This window comes from Ailuropoda melanoleuca, chromosome 17 (assembly GCF_002007445.2).
Source record: "Ailuropoda melanoleuca isolate Jingjing chromosome 17, ASM200744v2, whole genome shotgun sequence".
NCBI classification, from domain to species: Eukaryota; Metazoa; Chordata; class Mammalia; order Carnivora; family Ursidae; genus Ailuropoda; species Ailuropoda melanoleuca.
The window spans coordinates 11,591,108-11,604,013 of record NC_048234.1 but is presented as its reverse complement, the minus strand read 5'-3'; the positions used below and the strand labels follow the sequence as shown (position 1 = coordinate 11,604,013).

Here is a 12,906-nt window from a genome sequence, read left to right as displayed (position 1 = left end):
GGTGTCGAGCGTCTGACGCAGGGTTGGCCAATCAGGGCTAATAGTCCCTGGCTTAAGTGATTGGTTCGGGGGTGGGATTGTGACTCAACTTGTCCAATCAGAGCGAGCCTGGGACCTCTGCTGAGAACGCTGGGGCCAAGGCTGCTGAGTGCTCTCCTAGGAGACAGCTCCGGAAGCTGTAACCACAGTCTAATGACCGACCTGTCTACAAGTGGAAGCAACACCGACGAGGAAAAGGCAGTGATGGGGAGAGAGAGATGGGGGCCTGGCCTCATCCTCTGGTCTCTGGCACAAAACTTGGCTAAAGTGGAATCTAGGACTATTTGGTTATGTGGGAAAGTTGCCTTTTTTGTTTGTTTTTGTTTAAGGCAGTGTGTGTGTGTGTCTTGTTTAGTGTGCCCTGCAACCGAAGGAAGCCAACAGAGTCTGAAAGCATATGCTTCCAGAAGAATTAGCATTTGCTTTGGAGGGAGGGAGGGAGGGAGGGAGGGATCCTAGGCTCCAATCAGCAGTCAGGAGCTCGAGGGGGACTGTGAAACAGGAGAGATCTGTCCTGTGACGTGAGAGCAGGAGGGTTTAAACAGGCAGAGTTGACTAGTAAACCACACAGGAAATAAAAGCAAGGGGTGAATTACTCCGTTTTAGGTTTTATTTTTTCGATTTCCTGTACAGAAAATTTTCAACCACGGTAGCGTTGGCAGGATAGTTTGGTAAAACACTTTCTCATTTCCTAGATTCAACAGCTGTTCACATTTAGTCCTATTTACTTAAACTTTTTTTTAATAATAATTTTTTATTATGTTAGTCACATACAGTACATCCTTAGTTTTTGATGTAAAGTTCCATGATTCGTTACTTGCATATAACACCCAGTGCACCATGCAATACGTGCCCTCCTTAATACCCATCACCAGCCTATCCCATTCCCCCACCTCCTCCCTTCTGAAGCCTTCAAAAGAAGTTGCAGAGATCCCGGGGACAGCAGACGGCGAAAGCCTTCAGGGCTAAACTTGGATTCCCTCCTCCAGCCTCAAGGATGGATTTTCTAGCTGCATTTAGATGGGGTTCCTGCAGGACCTGTCCTGTGCTGTTAAGCTGACCCAAGAATGCCCCTCGATTGTTGTGCTTGGCTTGTAAAGTTTTTCCTGGTATAACTTACAGTTTATGGACTGTAGCTTTACGGAAGAATGGGGAGTAGTGCAACTCGCCTAGCAGGGAACCCCAGAACCAGTGACTTCCCTTTGTTGAAGTTGCCTGCATCTAGAACATGCCCCAATATGGAGAAATTAAAGAGAAGAAAACCCGCATGGAAGTTCTCTGTGAAGCTGCCGCTGTATTTCTCGCTCCGTATCCTTTCTAAGAAAATGAGGTGCTGGCTGAGCCATTATATGTCGTGAGTTCAATTGTCAGTCCTAACCTGAGACCCACTGCTGTGGTCACATACCTCTTAAAAACAAGTATATCCTACATAACCCAAGGATACTACCATGTACTAGAAAATTTACTTTTGGTATGTGTGCTGCGAAAGCAAGCACAGGAACTTTTAAAGTTCTAGAATGCCGTTTCTCATCCAGTCCCTTTTCAAGTTTCCTCAACTGTCCCCCAAATATTCTTTAGCTGGTGTTTAAACATAAGGATCTAACAGAAGATTGTTGGCAAAGGTTCTCTCCTTTTTTTTTTTTTTTTAAGATTTTATTTATTTATTTGACAGAGATAGAGACAGCCAGCGAGAGAGAGAACACAAGCAGGGGGAGTGGGAGAGGAAGAGGCAGGCTCACAGCAGAGGAGCCTGATGTGGGGCTCGATCCCAGAACGCCGGGATCACGCCCTGAGCCGAAGGCAGACGCTTAACCGCTGTGCCACCCAGGCGCCCCCAAAGGTTCTCTCCTTGACCAAACTTGACCAAACTCCTCTGAGCCTAACTTGGCCCTGTCCTTGGGCATGTCCTCTAAGAGTTTTAGCAAGAGTCCTGCTAAATCATTTTAGCCAGAATCTCCCACCCTGGATATCTGAGGAAACTCCTCACCCCCCATCATCCCTCAAGTGATGTCTGATCACCCTGGCCTGCCATTAGCAAAAATCTTATTTAGAATTCCCCCCTTAGCCCTGATATTTCCTCTTAATAATTTTCCATCCATTGACCTGCCCACTCTGCTCTCTGAATGTGAATTCTGATTTTTTCCTTGTTGTATTCAGAGTTGAGGCCAGTCCTGTACTGAGGTCTCTTTTCCTTTCGTTAAAAAGAAAACCATAGGCCCGAGATGTCATCACTTGGGCCGGGCCAACTCACCTAACTGGGGTTTACTACCCCTAATTGCAGTTTCAACCTTCCCCACAACCATAAGGATGTGTCTTAACCTGTCAATCAGGAATTTTCTGATAAGCACTAGTGAGGTCAGCTGTCACATGGGCTCTCTCCATTCCCCAAAGGAAGGGGGGGTCGTAATCCACCTAATAAGACCCTCTGTCCCCCCACCCCATCTTGCCTGGAACAGTCCTTTCTTTTGCTAATAACTTTCTTGCCCCACCCTCCTTCCTACAAAAACCTTTCATTCTGTGGAACTCCTCCTTCGAGTTCCCTTGTACTTTATAGATGGGATGCTGCCTGATTTATGAATCCTTTAACAAACCCAATTAGATCTTCAAATGAACTCAGTCGAATTTTATTTCTAATGCCCTATTGCAATAGTTCCCGAGTAAAACCTGTTTTTCTGCTTTAACTGCTGGCAGGCTCTGGTTTTGTCTGGCATTTTGAGATTGGGAGATATTTATGGGCCAAGCCTCAAAGCAGTGGAAATCACGTCTGCTCACATTTCATGTCCAGAACATAGTTACACGGCCCCACTGCAAGGAAACTGGGAAATGTAATTTACCTGTGTGCCCACGAGGACACTTTTATTATTAAAAACCAGGCATTATTTTTTTTTTAAAGATTTTATTTATTCACTTGACAGAGAGAGAGAGAGAGACAGCCAGCGAGAGAGGGAACACAAGCAGGGAGAATGGGAGAGGAAGAAGCAGGCTCCCAGCAGAGGAGCCCAATGTGGGGCTCGATCCCAGAACGCTGGGACCATGCCCTGAGCCGAAGGCAGACGCCCAACGACTGAGCCACCCAGGCGCCCCGAAAAAACCAGGCATTATTTTTACTGTAGGAAGAGCGTGTCACAGTGGTGAATGTTGATGGCTATTGGTGACGCTTCCCTGGTACCCACTGCTCCCCTCCTAATATGATCTCAATTTTTATACCCCAAAGGAAAATTGATTCAGGCTCTCAGAATAGCTGGGAGAGGGGGCGGTGAGTTCAGATCAGATCTCCTAGGTTGGAAGTTGGAAGCCATTGAAAGTTCCTTTACGGATAAATGACGCGGTAAAAATGATTTTTCAAAGAGGCACTAATCAAGATAAATCACGCATAGGGGCGCCTGGGTGGCACAGTGGTTGAGCGTCTGCCTTTGGCTCAGGGCGTGATCCCAATGTTGTGGGATCAGGCTCCACCACTGTGAGCCTGCTTCTTCCTCTCCCACTCCCCCTGCTTGTGTTCCCTCTCTCGCTAGCTGTCTCTATCTCTGTCAAATAAATAAAATCTTAAATAAAAAAAAAGATAAATCACGCATAAAATGCCTTTTTTTTTTTTTAAAGATTTTATTTATTTGGACAGAGACAGCCAGCGAGAGAGGGAACACAAGCAGGGGGAGTGGGAGAGGAAGAAGCAGGCTCATAGCGAAGGAGCCTGATGTGGGGCTCGATCCCACAACAACGGGATCACGCCCTGAGCCGAAGGCAGACGCCTAACTGTTGTGCCACCCAGGCGCCCCCATAAAATGCCTTTTGAACGCGAGACTGGGTACCTTCATCTCCTACAAACAGGCTGTCCCCGCGGAGGGTTTGAGACTCCCCCAGCCCTAAACCCAGCTGGGTCAGAGTCAGGTGACCTACACCGGCTTGTGGAGCAGGGATGTTAATCAGAGATGACCACGCCAGTGTCCCCTTTAGGAACCTGGAGGAAGAGATCAAGGGGAAGGGGTGAGGGAGAAGGGCCTTCCGAGGCTCTGCCTCTTCCCGGCTCAGTGACCTGGGGCAGGGGACGTTCCCTCCCTCTCTCCAGTATGGGGTTGCTTGAGACCTGATGGACAAGACCACTGTCTGGGTGGGCTCTGCTTTACAGATGGTTGCCCCAGGGTTCCCTCGCAAAGAAAGTGGTGCAGGATGGAGTTCTCCGTCACAAGCACTACGCAGTGCCACTTGCTGGAGAACACGCTTCCCCTGCTCCACGCACCAGGCTTGGCCCCATGACTTCCTCTGGCCACTGGGTGTGTTGAAGACAGAATGACTCATTCTGACACCTGTTAAAGAATGGTAAGGTAGGCTTTATTCACACGGGTCAGTCGAGTTAAGGGCTGGGACCACCGTGGTGGGGGAGAGAAACTGGGCTCAACTCGGAACACAACACAGAAAAGTGGGAATTTATAACCAAGGAGCAGGGTATGGGCCAGGGGATGAAAAATTACTGGAAAGAAATGTCAGGGGGGATTCTGGCCAAGTGAGATTTTGGCAGAAGGCAGGCCGGGGTGATGAGACACCGCTGGGGGGATGGGGGAGGGTGATCACATACGGAGGACGGGGGGGATTCTGGCTAAATGGACTTAGCAACTTTCTTGCTTCCATTGGATAATGCAAAGATGAGCACAGAAGGCCAAAAGTCGAGGCCTAATTGAAAAAGAACTCAGAAGAGCCTGAGTAGAGTTTGGCCAAGGAGAGACTCATTGTCTGACATGAGCAAAAGTGACACATGTCATTTCCCAGCAGAAGCTGTTCTGGTCGATGCATAATTAGCAACAGGTGTCTTTTTCCTTTCTGCTGGGAGATGGACAGTGGCCCACAAAGGAGTTGTTCCTTCTGGCTGGGACATTGAGTGTGGATGAAGTGGGTTAGAGCTACCAGGTGACCCACAGTGGACACACAGTGTTAGAAAGAATATTTTTTGGGGGCGCCCGGGTGGCTCAGTCAGTTAAGTGTCTGCCTTCGGCTCAGGTCATGATCTCAGGGTCCTGGGATCGAGTCCCACATCAGGCTCCCTGCTCAGTGGGGAGTCTGCTTCTCTCTCTCCCTCTGTTCCTCCCCCACCCCAGCTCATGTGCTGTCTCTCTCAAATAAATAAAATATTAAAAAAAAAAAAGAACGAATTCTTTGCTGGTATAACCAACAGCGATCTGGGGCCCATTTGTTACCGCCGCAGAACCCAGCCCATCGTGATCCACAGAGACGTCCTTATTGCCATTCTCAGCAGTGCATCCCCAGACAGGGAAGGCCATCTGCTGGCAGCTCTGACCAGCTTCCTGAGGCTGAGATGAAAGCTGTTTCCTGGTGGCCCCCACCCTGGCCCTGGTTCGGCCTCGGTGAGGAGCAGGTCCCAGCCCCTCCCTCCCACGGCCCAGCCCTACAGTGATTTATCAGCAGAGAAGCCACTTCAGGGTCCATGTCCAGACATTTCCGGAAGAGCTTCCACTTTATTTTGCAAGCTTTTTTGGCACCAAGCCCAGGACTTAGGACTATTTCAAGGGCCTTCATTTATATTTGAGAACTACATTCTTTTTTATTACATCCCAAAATGTTTCAAAACCCTGCAAAGCCAATATTAATAAGTGTTTAATTAAAGGCCTGCACAATGTAACATTAGATTTGATTTCCTCATCACTGAATGTAATGTTCATACATTTTTCAGGACAGCGGAAAACATGTGGCTTAGATTTTCTCACTTTGTAAGAAATTCCCGTAAAGTAAGATGAACGCTAATTGCTTAGAAATCACAGACAGTCAGAAGCTGAGCGAATCCCTTGCAGCCAAATGATTTCAGAGACAAAAATCATAAAAATCCTTCCAAGTTTTATTTTAAAGGGCAAAGAGTTTCATATTTTCTGTGACATATGGGTGCATTTTTGTGTATTTGATAGAGGATGTGGAGTGAACATAAAAAGACAAAGCCATGGAAGAAGGTCTTAATGCCATTCGTGGTCCTTTGTGGGACATGATTTGGGGTCCCTCCCCATCTGTGATGGAGATGGCTAGTAGCTCACCCACATCCACTCTTCATCCTCAGAACTCCCAGACAATGGCTCTCAAATATGGCCACTGGATGGCAGCATCGGCACCCTGAGGGAACTTGCTAGAAATCCAGATTCTCAAATTCCACCAGGTCTCATGGAATCAGCAGCTCTGGGTTTGGGCCCGGCGTTCCATGCTTTAACAATCCCTCTGTTTGATGAAGATGGGCTCTCAAGTTTAAGAACCACAGCTATTCCCATTTGTGTACAAGTATTTGCTGGAAAGGCTGTTTTCAGTTCTCTTGGGCAGACACCTACGGAAAAAACTGATGAGTCATGGAAAGTCTGTGTCTAACTTTTTGAGGAACCGCCAAGCTGTTTCTCAGAGTGGCTGCACCATTTCTCGTTCCCACGGGCCATGGGTGAGGGGAACAGCTGCAGAAAGTGAAATGTAAGCAAAGGCTCGGAGTCCCGCATCTCCAATCTGGGCTGTCAGCAGGAGGAGGCTGTGAGGGGACTGTGTCAACCTCATTGCGGCTCCTGTGACTGCCGGGCACAGTAAATAACATAGTTCCCCTCCATCCTCAGACTGTCCTCTGAGGTAGGTGGCATTAGCCCATTTACAGACGAGTAAACTGAGGGATGGAGCGAAGTGACTTTTAAGGTCCTCTGGCTCAAAAGGATCATGATAATATTTGATATTATCATTTTATGTATAATGATTATGAATGTCATATGTGGTAACATAATATCATTTATATATTTACAAAATGTATATTCTCTATTTATTTACGAAGGTCTCGCTTACATAGTATCGTTTCCTGGGTGCTGTAGCAGGCACTTGCCAACCACCTAGCAGGCAGTGGCTCACCTACCCCTTGGTCATCTCAGGAGACAGGTGCTTTGTCATTCTCACTGTGGCCCAGCTCTCTAACTGGGCCTGGCATGTGGTAGGTACTCAATCAATATTTGTTGAGTGAATGAATGGAGCTGAAGGTCAGCTAGCAAGGTGGCCAGGGAGCTACAAGCACCTTGATGTGGACAAGTAATTTTAAAAGCTCAGGAAACGTTGACCATCCACTGGGCCAATTTAAAAAAAAAGGATCATGCTTGGTGTGGGTGGGGATGAAGAGAAAAAATGGACACCCTTCATGTTTTTGGCGAGGATGTAAATTAGTACAAAATTTCTTGGGGACAAGATTTGAAAAGTGCATATCCTTTGACGCACGAGCTTACCTGGAGAAATTTAACATGAAAAAATACTTGGGCAAAGTTGCGAAGACAGTTTGTATAGATTAGTAAAAAGTGCTCAGAATTAGAGATGGATTAAAAACATCACTGCCCATCCATATTACTGTAGTTTGTAGCAAGTGTGGCAAATAAAAATTGGTAGGCAGCTGGGTGCCAGGTAATGTCACTTTGTCATCACGACAACCCTCCGAGGTAGACGCTGAGATCATTCCCGTCCTGAGGAAGCAGGTGCAGAAAGGTTAAGGTCACACCGTCAGTGAGTAGGGGAGAAGGAATCTGGACAAAGGCCATCAACATTCATTTGAAGGAGAAGTCTGTGTTTTCTGCTCTACCACCCTCCTGACAAACTTCTGTAAAACTATAGCAAAGATTTTCTTCCTTAAAAAAGGGGGGGGTGGTTAGAGGGGAATGTCTTAGGCTTGGGTGTCTTGATTCATATTTTATGTGCGGAAGTTTGGCCCTCGAATGTAGTCAATGAAGTGATGCAGGCAGAATGATGACTTCCATAATATATAAAGACTCTGCAAACCTCCAAGCGTGTAAGGGATTCTCAGGCTTAGCAATAGACTAACCCAAAACTGCATTCGCGTGGAACTGACCACAGTCTTTAAATTCTGTTTCTGCTCCTTTCTTGCTCATTACCATCGCTGTGTAACAAGACATCTTCAAACTCAGGGACCTAGTCCAAAAAATGTATTATTATCTCTCAGTGTTCTGTGGTTTGACTGGGCTCAGGTGATTCTCTCTTGAGGTCTCATACAGCTGCAGTCAGGTGGTGACTGGGGCTGTGGTCACTGCTGGGTCATCGGGGGTGGATGTCCACCACAGCTTTCCCCCATGGCCTAAACTCCAAGGATAATGAGAATGGGAGATGAGGCTTCAGCCCCAGGGAGTTCAAAGAGTCTTTGGAGAATGGAAGGGAGATGGACAAGCGCAAAGGAAACTAGAAGCTAAGTGCCTGTGGTGAGGGGAAACTGATGAGAAACTAACCATTTCACTGGAATCCTGGAAGCAGTGCTAAATGGGAGCAAGCCATACTGGCTCAGGAGAGCCAATCTGTAAAATTTCCAGAACATGTTCTCTGTGTGGTGCAAATGTTATATAATTCTGTGCTATTGTCCACCTCTTTTCCACCAAGGGGGTAAACCTGAGGTCACTCATTTTACAGACATTTCTTGAGTACCATGCTTGTGCCAGACCCTGTTTTGAGTGCTGGGAAATAGTGGTCAGCAAAAGAGACAAAAGGCCTGCCATATGGGACCTGGGGTGGAGAAACTTATGAAATAATCATCCAAGTAAATACACAATTAGCAATAATTAGCAATCATGATAAGCTTAATGAAGAAAAAGTACATGAAGTAGATGGGGGGGTGTTTAGGGAAGCCTTGAAGATGACAGTTGAGCAGAGAGGCAGTTTCAGTAGGCGTTGGTGGAGGAGAGGACTGCAGGAGGAATGGCATTCTGGGAGGCAAGAACAGCATGTCCAAAGGCCCTGTGGTTCAGAGATAGAGGAAAAGGCTGGTGAGAAAGAACAGTGAACAAGCTGGGGGAGAACCCGCAGGTCCATCCACAGTGACTTAAGAGGGTGGAGGGGAGAAATTTATTGGCTCCAATAATTGAAAAGTCCAGCGAACTACTGACTTCAGATTCAGCCTAAACTCGATGGGGCCCGTCTATATCCCTCCCCCTTTCTTCCTCTATCAATTTTTCTTCTGGCGGGTCCCCTCGAGGTATCCCGACAGGTAGTAAGAGAGGAAGCCTCCAGCCGCAGTCCCCCAGCAGGCTCGAGATCGTGTCTCCTGGGCTCCCATTGGCTCAGTGGCCTGTCCTTGGAGTGAATCAGAGAGATGAGAGAGATGAGCTGTCCTGATTGGTCAGATCCATTCATAGGGCAACAGGTGGCGTGAAGGGTAGATCCCACGCTGCTGGCCCAGGCAGGCAGGTGGGGTTGGACGAGGGTTAGATCACAGTGTGAGAAGAGGTGAAGAAAACCCAGTAGAGGTCTGTCTGGAGAGTTTGGTCCCGCGAAGGTATCAATGGGCTCATGGGCCTTGCTCTTTGCAGAAGTATGTCCCGGTTAAGTTGTCAGACAAAGGAGATGTCTTAAACGACTCCATTTCATGAAGCATCCTCCAATTTATAACTCATAAATTGAGATGCTTGTATTCCCCAATTTTAAAATAAGAGGTTGGCTGCTTCTAGCTAGCTGCCCAACCTTCGATGAATGATTTCATGCCTCACACTTGTGAAAAATCCAAAGCAGAGTTGGAGATGCAGTGCAGTATATGGGTCAGCTTAGTGCGGAGTTTGGTGCCAGCCCTCCTGGATTGCAATTCTTGTCCACTTGGTCATTTGTCAAGTCATTCTGCGTCGGTGTTTCACTTCCCACAGCTATTAAAATGCCATTTTCATTCTCTTGTGAGGATTAAATAAATTACGGTTAATATACGGTAAGCATTTAAGAGGAGTTGGTCTGATACATGGTAAATGCTACATACGTGGTCGCTATTATTATGTTATATATATCAAATAAAGGGTAAACATACTCAAATTGTAAGGAATTCAGGCAATGGTTACCAGAAGCACCAATTCCTTTATAATAAAAGAAGAAAGGAAATAATTACAGTAACAACTGAGCATTTACTATTTGCCAGGAACTGAGCTAAAAAGTTCTGCAGGCGCTATCTCATTTAATCCTCACAACCCCAAGAGATGGATGCTACTATCATTTCCATTTTTCAGATGAGGAAATCGAGGCTCGGAGGGTTAACTCCGTCCAAGATTTCAGGCCGGCGAAGACTCTGTAACCCAGACACCTGTAATTCCACACCCTCGCATTCACAGCCACCTGGGGGCTAGCCGCGTCCAAGGGGCCCAATGAGGCTCAGTCCCGCCCATCTCCCTGCCCCTCGTGCCGACCTGGCCCCACCTCTCTAGCCCGGCCCCTCGGCCGCGCTCCTCCCCTCGGCTAGGCCACGCCCACGGCCCCCAGCCAGGTGCCTCCGCAATCCCGGCTCCCGGCCCCGCCCCCCTGCCCCGCCCACAGGCCTCGCAGTCGCCGCGGACGCTGTTCTTGCGCATGGAGTCGCCATTTTGCTCCTAAAGAAGTCGTCTGGAGAGCCGGCGCTTTCTTCCTTCGGCAGCCGAGGCTGCGGCGGGGCCGGGGCTGGGGTCGGGGCCAGGTAGGCGGGCGGGAGCCAGCGACGAGTGGCTGCGCGGACCGGCGGGCTCCGGCAGTGCGGGGCGCAGGTGCAAGGGGCGGGGAGCCCCGGCGCCGGCTGGCGGACGGGTCGCGCGGTCCCGGGGCGGCGGCTGGGGGGGTACAGCAGGGCGACCCCGGCCTCGCGCCCGCAGCCGCCCCCTTCTTCCCTCCCTCCTCTCCCGTCCCGGGTCCGTGGGGCTCGGGCCCGGCCCGAGGCCCCCGGGGTTACCCCGCTCCAGGCGCCGTTGGGAGTCGAGCCCTAATTATGGGACGTGCGGCCGGGCGGCTCAGAAAACAAGCCTCCAACCCAGCCATCTCCGGCCCCTAATCTGACACGGCCCCTGATTTTAAGTTGACTGGCCTTGCTCCTCGCAGACATTTCTGTTGCCCTCTAGCCGGTTTTTTTTTTTTTTTTAATTCCACCCAGAACTCACGCAGTGGAGGTTGATGGAGGACCTTGATGTAATTTTTAGATACTAGTTTACTATAAAATGTTCCCCCCCAGTATATTATATTGATGATAAGAATTTCCCCCCCCCCTTTATTTTGATACTGGCGCAGTTTGGGTTGTTTAGCTTTTACAAAGAATAAGGAAATGGGGAATGGTTATTTGGGGCATGAGGAAGTGTGATTTCTAATGTTTAAAAGATTAAATGCGCAAATAAAAATAATTCAGCCACATTATTGAATTCCACTAAGTCATACCCTTCTTCCTGTTCGTATTCCTATCCTGACCCGGTCTATACCATTATCACCTAGTTTTGATTAGAGGAGATGGAATTCCTTACTCACTTAACATAAGGACTTGTGCATAGTCCCAGAGATTTACCGTTTTTATTATGTTGAATATATATTCAGAATTTTACTTATATATCCCATTATGGATCCTTTCTACATATCCAGTGTTGCTCTTAAAAGAAATCTTGCAGTGACCATCACTGAGCATATATGGCTTTTTCTTTCTTCCCCTTGGTATAGATTCCCAAAAGGGGAAATACTCAAAGATCTGTGTTGTGTTCTTTCTTTAACACTCGATATAAATTGTTTCCCAAACAAGGCGTGTTTACTGTAGACTTTTTTCAAAATCTGGATGTTTGCTCGATCCTGCTCACTGTAATGCCGAATTCAGCAGGGGAGTCCAGTCATTTTCTGTGTTGTTGAGAGAGGAGCTGTGCATACAACTGTCTGTGTTAGAAGTCAGACTGAAACTGAGCTAATGTCTGCTGCTTAGAGGCCATGCAGCCTTGAGCACGTTTCTTCATCTCCAGGCCTCATTTCCCCATGTGTAAAATTGGTCCTCATCTGGTGCCTGCTTTATTGAGTTGTCATAAGAGTTCAGAGCACTCAGAAAATGTTGTTCGCCGTAAGAAAACGTGTGATGGAGAGACGGGCAAAGTGCCTGGGATCACGGAGGCATAGAGGATTAATTCAGCTCAGGTTTTGGCCTACTAATTCTCTTCAGCACTGATACAAAAAGCAATTTTTTTTTTTTTGAGAGAGAGGGACATCACTAATAAAAATAATCATTCTTTGCTGTTTATGATGCCTTCTAGTTCCGTTTGTTAATCACTGCAACTCAACCAGGTCAGACTTTACTCAAATATCCGTTGTTTGCCAAATATCATTTAGCTTCTTTGACGCGTCAGGTACTAGGCTCTGGTCATACGGCAGAGAACATAAGGGTGAGAAAAAATCTCTGCTGTCTTGGACCTTAATTTCTGGTGGAGGAAGCTGATTTTACCAAGCCTCTTTCACGGTTGTCAGGAAGGGAGAGGCGCAGGCCTGGCGAGGCCAAGGGACCTACCCAAGGGCTGGTAGCTAGTGACCGTGGAAGACAGACCCAAGACTTCACACTCCTACTCCAGCATCTTTAGCTAGGAGGTGTTTGTACAGTGGGCGCTTTGGAGGGAAAGCATCACACTCTAATGCGAGCCTTCCTCACCCAAAATGTGGAGAAGTGGTTATGAAATAACTGCTGGCAACTTCCAGAGCAAGTGGTCTTCCAGTGTGGATTCGTTCATGAGACCTAACAGGTTGCCAAATCTCATTCAAAGAGGAGATTTGATTTGCTTTTTGAAAGGTGCTGAGATTCTCTGAAAAGGGTGTGTTTTCATACGTGGTATGAATAATTCTCACACATTCTAGAGTAAATTTAGGATAAATGGAAAAGCAGCTTTAGGTTATAGGTTCCATTTCACACTGAAGCTTTGTGCTAATGAGCCTCCCACCAGCCCCATCCTGGTTGGTGATTATGTTTCTGAGGATAATCTTTTAAAACTGGCTTTTCTTGAAGCTTGGTAAAGAGCACAACTTGCATTTCCAATAGGGAAAAGCAGGACCCAAGCTAGCAACAGCCCTTAGCTTTGAACATCTTGAGGAATGAATGGTCACGGAACATGACTGTATCGATAA

The 12,906-nt window shown here is 47.6% G+C and overlaps 1 protein-coding gene across 3 annotated transcripts in view; it reads left to right on the top strand.

Annotated features, from left to right (window-relative positions):
* Positions 1 to 10,335: 10,335 nt before the first annotated feature.
* Positions 10,336 to 12,906, top strand: part of PRPSAP2 (phosphoribosyl pyrophosphate synthetase associated protein 2) — a 47,834-nt gene continuing 45,263 nt past the window's right edge. For 2 of the 3 annotated variants that reach the window (XM_034646930.1, XM_034646928.1), the window contains exon 1: positions 10,336 to 10,474. The gene's annotated coding sequence lies outside the window, so the exon portion shown is untranslated. Of the gene's footprint in view, positions 10,475 to 10,520; positions 10,542 to 12,906 lie in introns of those variants that run through there. The other variant, XM_034646929.1, reaches the window with a different exon arrangement.